The sequence below is a fragment of the Bos taurus genome, chromosome 1 (assembly GCF_002263795.3).
Source record: "Bos taurus isolate L1 Dominette 01449 registration number 42190680 breed Hereford chromosome 1, ARS-UCD2.0, whole genome shotgun sequence".
Lineage (NCBI taxonomy): Eukaryota > Metazoa > Chordata > Mammalia > Artiodactyla > Bovidae > Bos > Bos taurus.
Window position 1 is genome coordinate 143,974,984 of NC_037328.1, and position 14,360 is coordinate 143,989,343.

Genomic DNA, 14,360 nt, shown 5'->3' on the forward strand with positions numbered 1-14,360 from the left:
ATCCATTTGTGCTGACCTGACCCATGTGTTTGGATTAATGCCGTCAGTATTCTGTGTATTTGGGGGGTGAATACGGATGGAATGGTACCCATACACAGACACATCCCCCTGTTCTCTTCGTGGTGTCTGTTCTTGGCCTTTCTAGTATCTCGTTTTGTGTTTGGTGATGCTGACCTGACAGTCAGGAAGGTGCTCTTGGCATTAGTGGTTACCTAGTGTGAGCAGATTTATGTCAGATCCAGAGTCCCCTCCTTTCAGATAATGTCTATTGTTTTTCTCCTGAGAGCGACAGTAAGATGCCCTGTGGCCTCCCTCCCCGCGCCGTTCCCTTCCCTGGCACCTGCTCCCGACCGCCCTGCACACCCGGGCCGCCTCGGTGTACCTGCTGCTGCTCGTGGAGTGATGGGATCACCCTGCTTCTGCCACGCCTCCTCCACACCCTCCCCTGCCCTGCCTGGTTGTTGAGCGCACAGCGTGTCTTGTCGGGTCAGCCCCCTGTGCTCGGACTCCTCTGTCCCCTGCAGCACATCGCAGCCCCTCGCTGGGCCTTCTGGTGGCCCGGGCACGGCCTCCAGTCCTGTCGCAGGCACAGGCTTGGGCACAGAGCCACCTGTCCCCATGTGCCAACCCTCTTCACGGCTCCAGGACCTCTCTCGGCTCCTAGTCTGTGTCTCGATCTTACTCTCTCAGGCCAGCGTTCTTCCTGTGGGTGTTTGTGTGTCTTTCCTTTGCCTGCAGTTTCTGTCTTTCTGTGGTACTGTGTCTTAGCTTTGCTTATCTCCTGTGGTCTAGCACGCGACTGGACCTGTAGACTGCTGTGTATGCTTGTCGCCATCACTGACGAGCTTGGACTTCCTGCTCATAATCATCTCGTTACCATCCTTCTCCTTTGCTTTCCCGCCTGCTCTTGAATTTTGCATGTTGAACCTGTTCAACTCACTCCTCCCCATGGTACCCATCCTTCTGACTCTGGGATGTTTCAAATAATGTGAAAACCTGAGGACCAGGATTTGGGCACATGGTGTTTTCACGCCCGCTCTCTGGCACATGCGGTGCCATGCCGGGTGTTTGCCCTTGTGCCCTCTCAGAGTCCCTGCTGTGACCAGACAGGCTTTGGGCATCATCTGTAAATGAGGGATAGGGAGCCCCAGGGGTGACACTGGAGTGGGCAGCAGGGCACTTGGGCCCCAGCTGTGGCGCTCCCCACCTGCTCCTCACTCCCCGCCCCTGGCCTCCCAGGACCGTCAGCTGGCCTTTTTATCCCCTTCCTTCTCTGCCATAGATGCTGACAGTTATTGCAGCAGCCCAGCGGGTGCATAAGTCCCTGCTGGTCACCAACCACAGCCACCACACTCCTGCTTCGCACACCCCCGAGCACAGGGCCCTTCCTGTGGCAGCTCCTGCACTGGCTTATGCGTGTGTGTGTGTGTGTGTATGTGTGTGTGGCTTCCTCTGTGAGGGTGGGGCTCAGGGATGCCGGGGACACCAGGAACTTGGCTCTATCGGGGCGGTGAAGGACCTTGCAGCAGCTCCACTGTTTGGCACCTTGACAGCTTTTTTCAGTTGTCGGCTGTGCTTCTGTTTATCAGTAACTGGCCCCAGGTGGTTGGTTCTCTGAGTGAGTCTCCAGGGATCTTGCCTATCGTTTCCCGACCTCTGGAGTCTCAGGATGGGCCAGTGGGTATCGGGGGAGGTAGGCATGTCCCAGAGCCACAGTGCTGGGTGGATGTGGTGGGGAACGTCCCAGAGCACGGGGCGGGGTGGGGGGACATCCTGGGAGGTCAGCAGAAGGTGCAGGTGTGAGGATACCTCTGTGTCTTGATGCCGCTCTCGTGAAGGTTTAACGAACACTTGGTGGGTCATTGTGAGAAAGTTGGCTTCTTTGTTTGAGGTGAAACCAGAATCCTTCCCCCAGGATCTGGGTGTGAGGAGCTGAAGTCCGAGGAAGGAGGGAGCATTGGTGGCTGGTGCCAGTGAGCTGGGGGCCAGGGAGGACCATTTGGATGTTTTCTCTCTGCTGTAGGTACTTCATACGCACTGGAAAAATGCTGTAACCAGCGACATGTGTTGTCTGTCTTAGAAGTCAGGTTGCTTATAAAGAACCTGCCTGTCAGTGGTTGCAGAACAGGCCCTGGTCTGGGCTCCGGTGGCTGCTGGGAGGGTCTGCTGCTCTGTGGGTATGGGCCGTTGGTGTCCACTGGGGTTTGTCAGCTTGGAGAGGACCTGGCCACCATGACCGTGGACCTGCCCAGGCCCCCTAGGACGGGCCGTCCCAGCCAGAGGTCAGGCGCCCAGTGGGGAGGGTGAAGCACTGAGCCTGGAAACAGGTTCAGCTGAGATCTTATTCAACAGTCGCTAACTGCAGGGAAGGGCCAGTCACGTCCCTTGTGCTGCTCGGGTCAGGGGTGGGCGAGCAGCCTGCAGACCTCTGTTTGGTGAGGGCAGAGGCTCCTGGGGGGTCAGAGACTCCTGGGGGAGGTGACACAGAGAAACATGAAATATGCTAAAGACCCACGTTGGGACCCTCTGTCCTTTGCCAATTTCTAGGGGTCCTTCCCAGCTTCCAGGGTTGCATTCCAGTGGGCAGTGGTGGGATGGGGGCTGAGGCGACAGCAATAAACAGATGAACACCAAAATGCCAGGTGACAGTTGCTGACAGGAGCCTGACTGGGGGTGTGGCAGGGTGGCAGGTGGGGTGAATGCTGCGGGAGAACAGACAGCCCCTCCCAGGGGGGCAGCAGGGGACAGTGGGCCCCAGCAGGAGTGGGCTGGAGGAGGGTCAGACGGATGGAGGGACAGCTGGTGGACACAGTGCAGCTGGTGGGGAGTGGGGGGTGTGTGGACGGCAGGCCCAGCAGCCAGGGGGTAGGGGATTTGTTCTCGGTTCATTGGGGCCCCCAGCAGATGCCTGGCATGGTCACAGCCTTTGCTGGACAGGGAGGCCCCAGCTGACTCAGGTTGGCGGGGGACTCTAGTGAAGGTCGGGAAGGGGTGGGCTGGGTGGCAGCACTGGGCAGAGAGCAGCTTGGCTTGCAGGGGGGTGAGTGGGTGCATGTGTGGGATGCATGTGTGGGATGCATCTGTGGGTGTGTGCAGTTCACCCATGTGCGCACACACATGTGTGGTGCACACGTGTGGGGTACGTATGGGTACACGTGTGTGTGTGTGCGTGTGGGATGCACATGATGCACACACATGTGGGATGTATCTGTGGGCATGCGTGTGGTGCACACGCATGTGTGGAGGAGGAGGGAAGGTGGGAGGCAGGTGTGCAGTGCGCCAGCCCCCAGCCGCAGCTGAGTGCCATGGGAGATGTGGGGAGGGCACGGTGCTAATCCTGCCTTGTGCTCCGAGCTGGAATGTGTGGGAACATGCCTGGGCCAGGAGGGTGGCCCAGGGCGGTTGTGTTTCACCAGGATTGGGTTTGGCCTGGCAGGAGCCTCTTATCTCAACCCTGTCTTCAGATACCACCTGTGACCCTGGTGGGGGGAGTCACAGGCTCTGGGGTCCAGGGCCTTGGGGGCGCCTGCACCAGCCATCCTCCTGCAGGTGAGGAGCCGGAGGCTGGGTGTGCGTGTCTGTGTTTGCACGCGTGTCTGCATGTGCACATGTGTCTGTGTGAACGGTAGCCTGTCCGAGGCTGATAGTTCGGGTCCCTGGAGCTGCCCTTTTGGACTTGGGGTCTGTCTCAGACCCCGCCCTGTGACCTGGCGATGTGGGTACAAGGGTGTCTGAGACATTGTTTTCTTGCATTTGACTTTTTAGAGTCAAAAACCTGTGCAAGTGGCAGAAGTTGTAAAGTGTTGCCCAGAGACTGGGGCTGGGGCTCCTGTCCTTGGGGGTGGGGTTGCAGGGTGAAGGGGGCCCTGGGGCTCCAGTGAGGGGCTGGGGAGGCAGTTGCTTGGGTGACCAGCCTCCAGCCGTGGATGGATCCCAGGCCTGGTCGGCATGACTGGGACCAGGGTGCTGTGTGCCCAGCTGGGCCCTGGTGGGTGAGCTCTCCTGTTCTAACCACAAGCCTCTGCTCTCCTCCCAACACTGTGGGGACATCAGGACCCATGATGCAACTGTCCCCGAGAGGACCATCTGTCATTGGGCATTTATGCTGCGAAAGGACACGTGAGGCCAAGAGAACACGGGTGTGTGTGCTCAGAAGGGTAGTGTGAGAACCCAGTGCATGCTGGGCACGGCCTCCACAGCTCCCTGTTCAAGTGTAGACAGGATTGAAATGGGAGTGCAGAAGCCAGAGCCACATTCATGAACCGCTGGAGAGTTGTAAACTGATCAGGTTAATTTGTAACAGTCTCAAGATCTACCCTTTAATCACCTTTGCCCCAGACTTCCACATCTGCTGGGAGCAGCTTCAGCCCCTGTGCAGGTGCTCTAAGAAATCAGCACAGGTCAGTGTTTCTCCTGTTAATAGTAAGACAGTCCACAGCAGGGGTGGTAGCTCCATGGAGCCACAGGGACTCAGGACTCTGACTCCTCAGTCCACAGCTTCTGTCCTCCTGGTTGTGACCTGCTGGTCTCAAGAAGGCTGCTCCCCCCCTTGCCATTTCATCTTCATTCCAGGTAGGAAGGAAGAGTGCATATCTGGGCCGTTTCCTTTTAAAGGGCTTTCCCCCAAGTTCCCCTCAGTGGCCTCCACCTCCCTCTTCCTGGCCAGACACGGGGTTCCCACTGGTCCCCTCTCCTTCCTGGCTGGGCCTGTGCTCGTGGACAGGATGTCTGTCCAGTTGGTACAGAAGCAGCTCCTTCTGCCACTTGGCAGAGCAGTCATTTTCCAGGAACTGTGTGTGTCCTTGACCCTTGGCCTGAATTTGGATTCTCTGTCCTCCCTCCTCACTGCTCTGCACGTGGGTGGCTCTTCACCGTGGACTTGCACTTCTTCTTTCAGTGTGGGGGCTGGTCAAGTCCCGGCTTCCAGTCTCTGAAAATAAGAAAAAGAAGGAGGCGGCCACAGTCTCTGGCTCCTCTCCGCACTTGGGGCCAGGCCAGCAGCCGTGGGCAGCAGTGCGCTCTCCCCTGGGCCCTGCAGCGCCGTCCCAGACCACTCTCCTGGCTGCTTCTGCCTTCCTGGCTTGCACAGAGTGAGTCATGGGTGAAAAGCCCCCATCTCCAGGCACAGGCAAGAGGCAGGATCTTTTTTCCCATCCTCCTAGGAGCTCCTGCCTCGCCAACGGGGCGGGGCTGAGGGCAGGATAAAAGCCACCTCGTGGGACTTAAGGGCCTTTGGGACTTGTCCTGCAGGCTGGTGCCCAGAGCCCAGGTAAGGGTGGCTGGGAGCTGCTCCCCACAGGGCCTCTCTCCTTCCCTCTGGAAGAGGCTCCAAGTCCTCCTGGGGAGAGGGGACAGGAGGTCAGGGCCACGCATCTCAGGTCTCCAAGTCTGTACCCTCTGTGGGCTCACGTCTCCCTGAGCTCCAGCTGCAGGAGAGGGGGCTGGGTTAGTGGTCTATCCAGGGTCCCTCCCCGCCTCTGCTGGCCTCCAATTTTGAGAACTTGCTCCTCATTAATGTGCTGAAATTTTTCATGGTTTGTCTGTCTTCACCCTGAGCTTCAAAAGACAGGCAAGGACCAGGGACCCAGAGGTCTTGTGTTCACCCATCCTGTGTCTGCCTCCAGCGCACCACACTTGACCCTGCTTCCATCAGGCTGTCATGGCTGAGTGATTCCTGGGTCTGTAGTGTCTCCCAGTCAGGGTGATCAGAAGCTTTCATCTGCCACAAACATTACACAAGTAACCAAACGGCAGAGCTGACGGTCCAATGTGCGATGCCTCAGACCTTGAAAACTAAGTAGCCATGAGAGCTAAAAACACACAGACTTCAAAGACTTGGATGAAGGGGTAATACAAAACATCTCATTACTGCCTTCTTAATATTGATTGCCTGTTAAAATGATGACATTTTGACTGTACTGGGTTAAATAAAATACATCACTAAAGTGAATTTTACCTTTCACTTTTTAAATGCAGTTTAAGATCCCCCCAGGCTCATGGTATCACCCTGTGCCAGCCTGCTGGGGTGCCACCTCCCTGATTTGCCTGGGACAGACTCTGAGTCTGCAGGGGAGGGCGGGGTTGGAGTTGGGGGGGGCGGTGATTGGCTGTCACTTCTGCCTTTCTCCACAGCCATATCTTGGGGATTATGTCAGGTTAACATGCAAGGGCTGGAGGAAGCTGTTCTGAAGGGTGAGGGTGGTGGCAGAATTAGGGGTGTGAAGCAGGGAGATGCCAGAGGGTGGGTCCCTGCCCAGGGGCTATGATGTGGAGAGGATAAACCTGGACCAGTAAGTACTTAGGTGTGGTGGGTTTTGTGCTACAAAAGAAACACAGAGACAGTTGAGAGAAGCATTCTGGGTGGTCTCGCTGGTGGCTGAGTTTCCCTGGAGCTGACATTGGTCGGCTGGACCGGGCAGAGGTGAGTGTTGGGCAGGGCATCTTGTCATCTACCCCTGTGAACTCCCCCTGGCCTCAGCGCCCATGACTTCCTGATCTGATTGTTTCAAGGAGTCGTGAGCTCTTCCAGGTACCCGGCCTCTCTAGGTGCCAGCCGTGGGGAGGGCCAAGGCCTGGGCTGTGGAGGTGCCCCGGAGGCCTACACTCCTGGACGCACAAACAGCAGGAGCCCGTGTCGAGGTCAGGGTCACTGGAGAAGTCTGACGCTGAGCACGTGAAGTGTGTGTTTGGAGTCAGAGCTTTCTCCTGATGGAGCTGGTTCTGTGAGCCAGCTTGCAAAGTCTAGAAAACATGCGTTGTGTCTGGGTGCTCAGGGCAGGACGAGACTGTAGCTCCCATCACGATGAGACAAGACACTGTGAAGCGAGAACGGTTGTTCACTAGGGGCTTACGAATGGCAGCCCGTTTTCCTGCCTGGTGTGGAACCGGGGGAGGTCAAAGTGACAGCCGTGTCACTGATCTGTTGAATGTGACTTAGGTGTCCTACAAAGCCGGACTTCCTGATTCTAAGCCCCAGACTTGCCCACCACCCATGGGCGACTGCAGCCCCCCACTGTAGGACAGGGCCACCCCAGGACACTCAGGCTGGGCAGGCCTGAGGACGGGCAGTCTGCAGGTCGGGGCAGGAAGGAGAGGCTGACACCAAGACCACTCGTGCTCAGAGGACGGGGGTGGGAGCAGCCGGAGGCCTGGCATGTTTTCCCAGTGGTCAGAAAATGCAAGTTCAACTGCACAGGGCCCCAGAGCCTGACCAGTAGATCAGGAGACACCAGGGTGGCCCCACAGTTAGGGCATCCAGGTGGGAACCAGAGGGCTCCTATCTGAGCCCCAGAAACTGGGGAGGGGGTAGTTAGCTTTGTGGGCTCTTGATAGCATGTGTGTGCCCATTGGAAAAGACGTCTTTTGATCACAGATGGGCAGGAAGGTCCCTGAGAGAAGGCTCCTAGTAGTCTGGCGTCCCAGGCAGGGACGAGCCTGCTCATCGGTGTCCCTCCACCCGCTGTGCCCCTAGGTGGTGGCGGGGACGGTTCATCCACAGCCTGGAGGCTAGCACATGGTGTGGTGCAGGAGGCGGGGTCATGCCCTCGGAACTGTGGAAGCCTGTGCTTTCCCAGGAGGAGCGGGCGGTCTGGCTGTGTTCACACGCCCCCGGTGAAGGATGAGGCTCCACTGTTGCCACACTTGGTCGGCCCGTGAGAGTCAGCCCGGCACGGGGCATGCAGGCCAGCTCGCCATCACACCGTCACCCACAGGGCTCTGGGACGAGGGCAGTAAACTGAGCCTGGGACAGCCTGTGGGGCTTAAACAGGAGCAGATTCGGGCCAGAGACAGGCAGGTGCCCCAGCAGTGGGGTGCCTCAGACTCTCCAGACGCCAGGGCTGGGAAGAACGCTAAGAGTCACAGGAGTGCACGGACGTCCTGGGCACACTGGCAGCTGAGCGAGTGTGGGCCGGGCTCTGCGGCCAGTGTGACCGCAGCCCGCGGGGATACCCAGTCCCACCGAGGGCCCACATCTCGCAGAGACCAGGTTGTGAGCGCACAGAAGTGTGTGTTCGAAGGCGGTTTCTCTTGTCCCATTAGACACCCTCTTGGAAGGCATGTGTCAAGTGATTAAAGCACTGTCCGCAACTGGGCTGAGTGGAAACTGCTACAGCTTTTTTGAGGACTAAGATGGCAGTACCTTTAAAAATAGAAAGTCTGTTTACACTTTGATCAGCCTTTTTTTTCTGGGGACTCTATCTAACCGAAATACTCAACAAGGGCTCTAGGATCCATATAAGGAGGCTCAATGTAGCATCGCTTGTAAAGGAGAAACGTCGGAAGTGACCCAAGTGTCCTCAGAAGGAGAAGGGTGATGTGGTTACCACATCTGTACAATGAAATACCCTGCAGCTGACTTTACCAGACTGAACGCAGTGACACTGACACCAGCGGTACTGGGCCCTGGGCTGCCCACCCCCACCCCACCCCTGCCACCTCCCCGGTCGAAGTGCTTTGCAAGAGTCGCTCGAAACCTGGTGACTTAGAAACTGCCACTGTATAGAGGAGGACACGGAGGCCCAGGGAGGCATGTGCACTTCTCAGGGGCACGCAGCGCAGTGGTGCCAAGACCAGGTTTGATCCCAGATGGTGCTGTCCTCGGTCCCCACTGCTTTTGAAGAGGAGAGGTTTGTATTGACCCGAGAGTCTCCTGCTACCATGCTCAGGCCACTCAGGCTGCTGCCACAGACTCCTCTAGCCTGGGGGCGGACACAAGCAGGCCTTCATTTCTCACAGTTCTAGAGGCTGGAAGCTCAAGGTCAAGGTGCTGGAAGTTTTGGTGTCTGGTGAGAACCCACTTCCTGGTTCCCTCCCCACTGGGTTTCCAGCCCCTGGTGCTGCCCGGGGAGGTGGGAGGTCCAGGTCCAGCCTGGCACCCTCCTCCTCTTCCTATGAGACGCTGCTGTGCCCCGGGGCGGGCATCCTGCCACGAGGAGCAGTGCGTCTGTGTGGTGCCGTCGCATTCTTGCTCTGCTTTCGCTCAGCACACGCAGGGGTGAGCAAGCCCTGCCCAGCTGCTGCCCTGAATGGATGTAAACTATTCGGTCACTCGAGCAGGTCCTTGGTGTAGACACCTGGCTTCTTCCTGTGCCCCAGCATCTGTAAGTATCACAGGAAGAGCCTTGATGCTCACGGTGTCGTGGCTTTCACAGCCTCTCAGGTCTGTTTTCTTGCATCAGGAGATCACGAAGACCAGAATGAGGGTCGTGTACATGCCCGCCTGGGAATGGCTGCAGTGTACATGTGGCAGTCACTTAGCTGAAGGTTAGAAATGTTAACAGCAGGTTTAGTTGAAATGGTTAGGAACAAAGTAAGCTGATTCATATGAGTTGTTAAAAATCACGATAATTGTTCAAACAGATTTCATGATTGAAACTATATTTTGTTTAAAAATTGCCTTCATCCTAGGAGCTTTCTTTGTGGGTGAGTGTCCAGTGGGTGGTACTAGTTCCTGGAAACCAAGAGATTCACTAAGAGGGGTGTGCATATGTGTTTCAAGTCCATGCAGAATACTGGGCTGCTTAAAGTTATCTCCTAATGAACCAAAGTTGTCCACATGCCAGTTTCCTTTTTTCCTATGCTGTCATCTTGCTTCAAGGACCAGCAGGTAGTTCTACAGGTGCTTCCAAGCACTGGACTCTTAAGTGCCTCCTGAAGGCCTGACAAATAGTCCCCTCGAAAAATAAGTGTGTTCTCATTGTCTGAATGCCTGAGGTGGCCAGGGGCTGCCAGAGAGCCTGGTCCCAAGTCTTTGGAAGGCTTTGCAGGTGGATCCCATGTTATCCTGGGCCACCTACCACGCTTGCCTCTCTGCCCGTGTTCACTGATCAGCCTGTACAGACACCGCTGGGTCACTGCCGCTGTGCAGACGGCACTGCTGGAGGTCCCAGGAGGCAGGAGGTGGAGGTCCCGGGCTCCTCCGAGGCCCTGGAGACCTGGCCGTGGGTTTTCCTGGGCTCGCGCCTCAGGCTGTTTACTCGTGTTTGGTTTGCATAGTAACTTGTGTCCTCCAAGGGCCCCGTGTGGTTTGGAAGGGCGTGGTGTCAGCTGGTCCCCGAGAGCACTGGCCTCCTTCCTGGGGCCTCCGCCACCGCCAGCTCGTTTACCCGGGAGCTTTTCACGTGTGGGGATTATTTTTGTTATTTACGTATTTATTCACGTATTTAAAGCTGTGGGAGGGCGGATCGGGTTGAAGAGTGAAACACAAAACCTCCAGGTGTGCGGGTGGGAGGTGGCCCGCCACGGTGCTGCCCTGTGTGTGCGGGTGGGAGGTGGCCTGCCACGGTGCCGCCCTGTGTGTCCGAGGCCGGTTCCCAGCAGAACGTGGCCCTGGGCCCTCCGGGCACGCAGACTGGAGCTGGTGAGAGCATCCTCTCTGGGGATGCTGGGGCTGCAGACGCCACCCCTCCCTGCTTCCTCCGGGAACCGTGGAGAAGGCCCTAGAAATTCACGCCCTTTCCAGTTTCGTGCTGCAGGAAAGCACCAGGAGCTCCGTGTCTAAGCGGTCAGCGGGGAGGTCGCCCTGGGCCAAATATAGAGTGCGGGTTAGGGGACCCTGTGAGGAGGGGAGCCCAGAGAGGCCTTCGGGCCAGGAAGTCGTGGGTGAGCACTTCTGGCAACGCGTCCCTTATTGAGGGTGCTCCCCCAGCTCTGGCGCTGAGCTCACTGGATAAACAGGCTGCTGTTTATAAACAGCCAGGCCTCCCCAGCGGGCGGGCGGCCTCTCCTCAACCCGTTAACCCAATAAATGCAGCCAGTCAGTGAGCAAGAGGCCCTCCTGGGGCAGAGGTGTCCGGACAGCTGAGAACTGGAGGCAGGGCAGAGAACCCGGAGCACCTCTCCTCTGAGACCAACGCCTGTTGCTGCCCATTGCCCTGAGCGCAGGGCACCAGGGTTGACAGTGTCTTTGGGGAACCAGGGTAGAGGGTGGTGGGCTGAGATTTCATAAGTGTCTGAGGCGTGGAGCTGTGTGGACCAGCTCCAGGACACCCGGCCCCTGGGGACTGCTGGACAGGCCAAGCTCAGCTCCTCTCTGGACATCTGGAGTACAGCCAGCAGCTGGGGACAGCGACCGGCTCAGAGGCTGCGTTAGCCAAACTGATTTCCAATCCTGGCTCTGCCAGTAGCATGGAGCCCTGGGACAGTGTTCTGTGGAGTCTGCAGCAGCATGCTGGTCCTTCAGTGAGTAATGCCTGGACAGGGCCCGGCACTTAGCATGACGCCCCCGCCACTGCGTGTCTCCATGTGTCCACTTTCCACTTGACTCTTGGCTCCTAGTTTCCAGGGTGGAAGCTCGTGGGCTTGTGGATGCCGGGGAAGGGGCCTAACTCTCACAAGGATTCTGTCTCACCTCCTGCCTCATGGGCCCTGTGGCCATCCTCAGGGGCCGCTGCCAGACCCCGGGTATTCAGGGACACCACCTCCCCCAGCTGCCCACCCACCCTCCGAGCTTGGCTCCAGCCCTGTGACTGCGGCAGGAGGCTGGGGACAGGACAGGACTTGGGAATGTCTCCAAGGCCTGGAGTCGAAGGTGACCCTTGGGATGCTGGCAGCGGTGATTTGGGGGGCCATGACCTGATTTGTGCTTCAGATGCATGGTTAGTTCTGGCTGCATGTGGAGAGGCCTGGGGAGCCTTTCTGGAGCAGGGCAGAACCAATTGAGGCTCAGAAGGTCCTTACAAATAGCTTTTTAAATGAGAACAGGCTTTAGGGCAAAGGTCAAATCCAGGTGCTGCTGGTCAAGGGTCAAGGCAGGGCTGTCTGTGCCCTTCCTGGAGGTCTGAGGGAGACCTCAGCTCAGTGATGGGTCACAATCACACGAGCAGATGCACCAGGGGCACTGCCGGATGCTGGGGGCTTGCTCTGTAGCCGTAGGTCAGTGCACAGCTCTGGGGGAGGGGCTGGGTCATTCCTCATCAGGAGGGCAGAGGCTGTGTCCTCTCCTGAGCTCCAAGTGTTTCCCAAGGAGCCAGCCTCCCAGGTCAGCAGTTCCTCTGCCTTGGTGGGGATTAAGGGCTGGAAAGCCTTAGCCAGTGGGGATGGTGCTGGGCAAAGCTTGCAGCCCCGCCCATATGCTCAGCGGACAAGTGATGACCGCTTTCTCCCCTGAAGCTCCTTGGGCCAGGAGCCCGAGGCTGGACTGGCAGAACGATGTGTCTAGAAGGAGCCGTACAGTAGCCCGTCCAGAGGCACAGGACAGCTGCCTTGGTTCACATGGGGCCGTCCACACCCTGAAGCCTCACGGTGGAGCTCAGACTGATCAGGCTTCTCCAGCTGTGTATTTACCAAGCAGGACACAGGGCTGCGAGGGGGCCAGGCTGGCAGCCAGAGCGGCTAGGACAACAGCCGGTTCAGGAGACGGTCTTTTATGCTGAGTGCTGCAAAGATGTGGAAAGCGATGACTGTCCTTCCACCCCAACACAGCGTGAAGAGCCCTCTGGAAACCCCTCTTCGTGCCTCGTGCGCCTGTGTCTGTGCAGGCCCTGTGTTGCAGGGCCACCTCTGTCCCTGGGTCATCCTGTCTCACCTTGGCCGCTCACAGCAGGTTCAGACGTCCCAGACTGGGGAGGCTTCAGGGTCAGAAGACAGGCCCCCACATTTGCTTGTGCAGGGGTCAGGTTCATTCTGCACCTCTCCCAAGGATAAGAGGGGCATCTTCCCCCTTGGTTCTTTACAGGGACCCGTGCCCACAGCAGCGCTGGAGCAGCCGTGCCCACCTGGTACCCAGGTTTGACACTGGGCAGTGCGTGTGGTCTCTGGGCCCTGCCTGGAGTTCAGGACTCGGCCCCACACAGAGGACATCAGCCCGAGGGCCATGCTTGACCGGCTAGCTCACCGCAAAACCCGCCCCAGGCTGAGTAGGGGGCTGTCAGGCCACTGGGGTTCCTGCGTGTGCCCTCCATCCACAGTCCAGATGGGGGGCTGGATGGGGCCCGCTGACCTGTCTCCTGGCCGAGCCCCGTGACACCACCTGCTTACTGTGGCTCCAGGTTGCAAGCCGCTTACTGGATTAGTGGGCTCCCACAAAGCCCCCGCGGTGGCCGAGGAGAGGCCCGAGTTTTCTATGCAGCTCCAGTTTGTCTCTGAGTTGGCCGCTGAGACCCACAGGCTGTTGTGGACGGCGGGACCCAGAAGCTGGGTCTTTGCTGGGCAGATGGTCCCGGTGGCCGCAGCCCGACAGACCCCGGCAGAGCGGTCCTGGCCGTGATCCCTCCAGTTAACCTTGGGTCGGAGGCTGACCCACACCGGCCGCCAGGCTCCTCTCACCAACTCTCAAGAAGGACCCGAAGATGCTGGCCAGCTACTCGGCCTGCCTATTCTGGGGCGTCTGCACCGCCCTGCTGGCCGTGGCTCTGGCCTACTACTTCTACTGGTGAGCATGGCTGGTGCCCGGGCTGAGCTGTCAGGGCGGGGGACGGGGGGCCACACTTACTTCTGCTTTTGTTGTGGCTCTGCACACTCTGTTCTCCAGGCTGACAAGCGGTCCCTTGCGGCAAACAAAGGGAAGGTTGGCAGAGTGTCTCCCTGAGGTGGGAGCTATGCACACGTAGTCTGTAAATTAAGTGGGAAAACCATGGTTTCCATCAAAGGGATGGCACTTGTTGTGGCCATAAATGTTGAGCTGGTTTATGGCGGATCCCCTACATCCTGGGCACAGCTGCAACGGGCGTGCCCTCCAGTTCTTTTGGTGAACACAGGGAGGTTCTGGGTGCCCTCTTCCAGTCTGGCCCCTCACAAGGCTGGGGGCCTGGGAGCTCCGAGCCCCGTTTCCGTCTGTAGAGATAGGACACACTGATGTCCCGTCCCTGCAGGCGACGACCTCATAGTACACAGGGCTGATGGTAATGGCACCTCCGGGGGGAAGCAACCCACACAGGACAGCACTCGCCTGATGGGAGCTGTCAGGGCAGCCGTGTGGAAGGCCAGACCCTAGATCCAGAGCTAACTTTACGTGCTAGATCTGAGAACGGGGTAACACCCCATGGAGAGACGTTGCCCCTCTGAAGGTTCCATCCCGGGTTGGTTTCCTCAGGACACCCTTAGTCTGGTTTGGAATTGAGTTTCCTGGTCTGGAAGCTCCCTTTCCTGTAGATCGATTAGTGCTGCTTCTGTTTCTGAGGAGAAGGGGCTGGGCCTGCGGCCAGGTAGGCGTGACCCCAGCCCTCCAGGCCACCGCCCTCCCCTCCCAAACTTAGGGTGAATTCATGCATGGAAGTGTTTGCACTCGGAGCTTCTGCAGACAGGGCTGGTGCTGTTTACAGGTGAGGATTACATGGAACCAAAAGATAAACACATTAGTGCAGGGAGGAATTAGCCCTAATTCCTCATTAGACTTGTGTCCCTTATTAAATGGGTTTCTG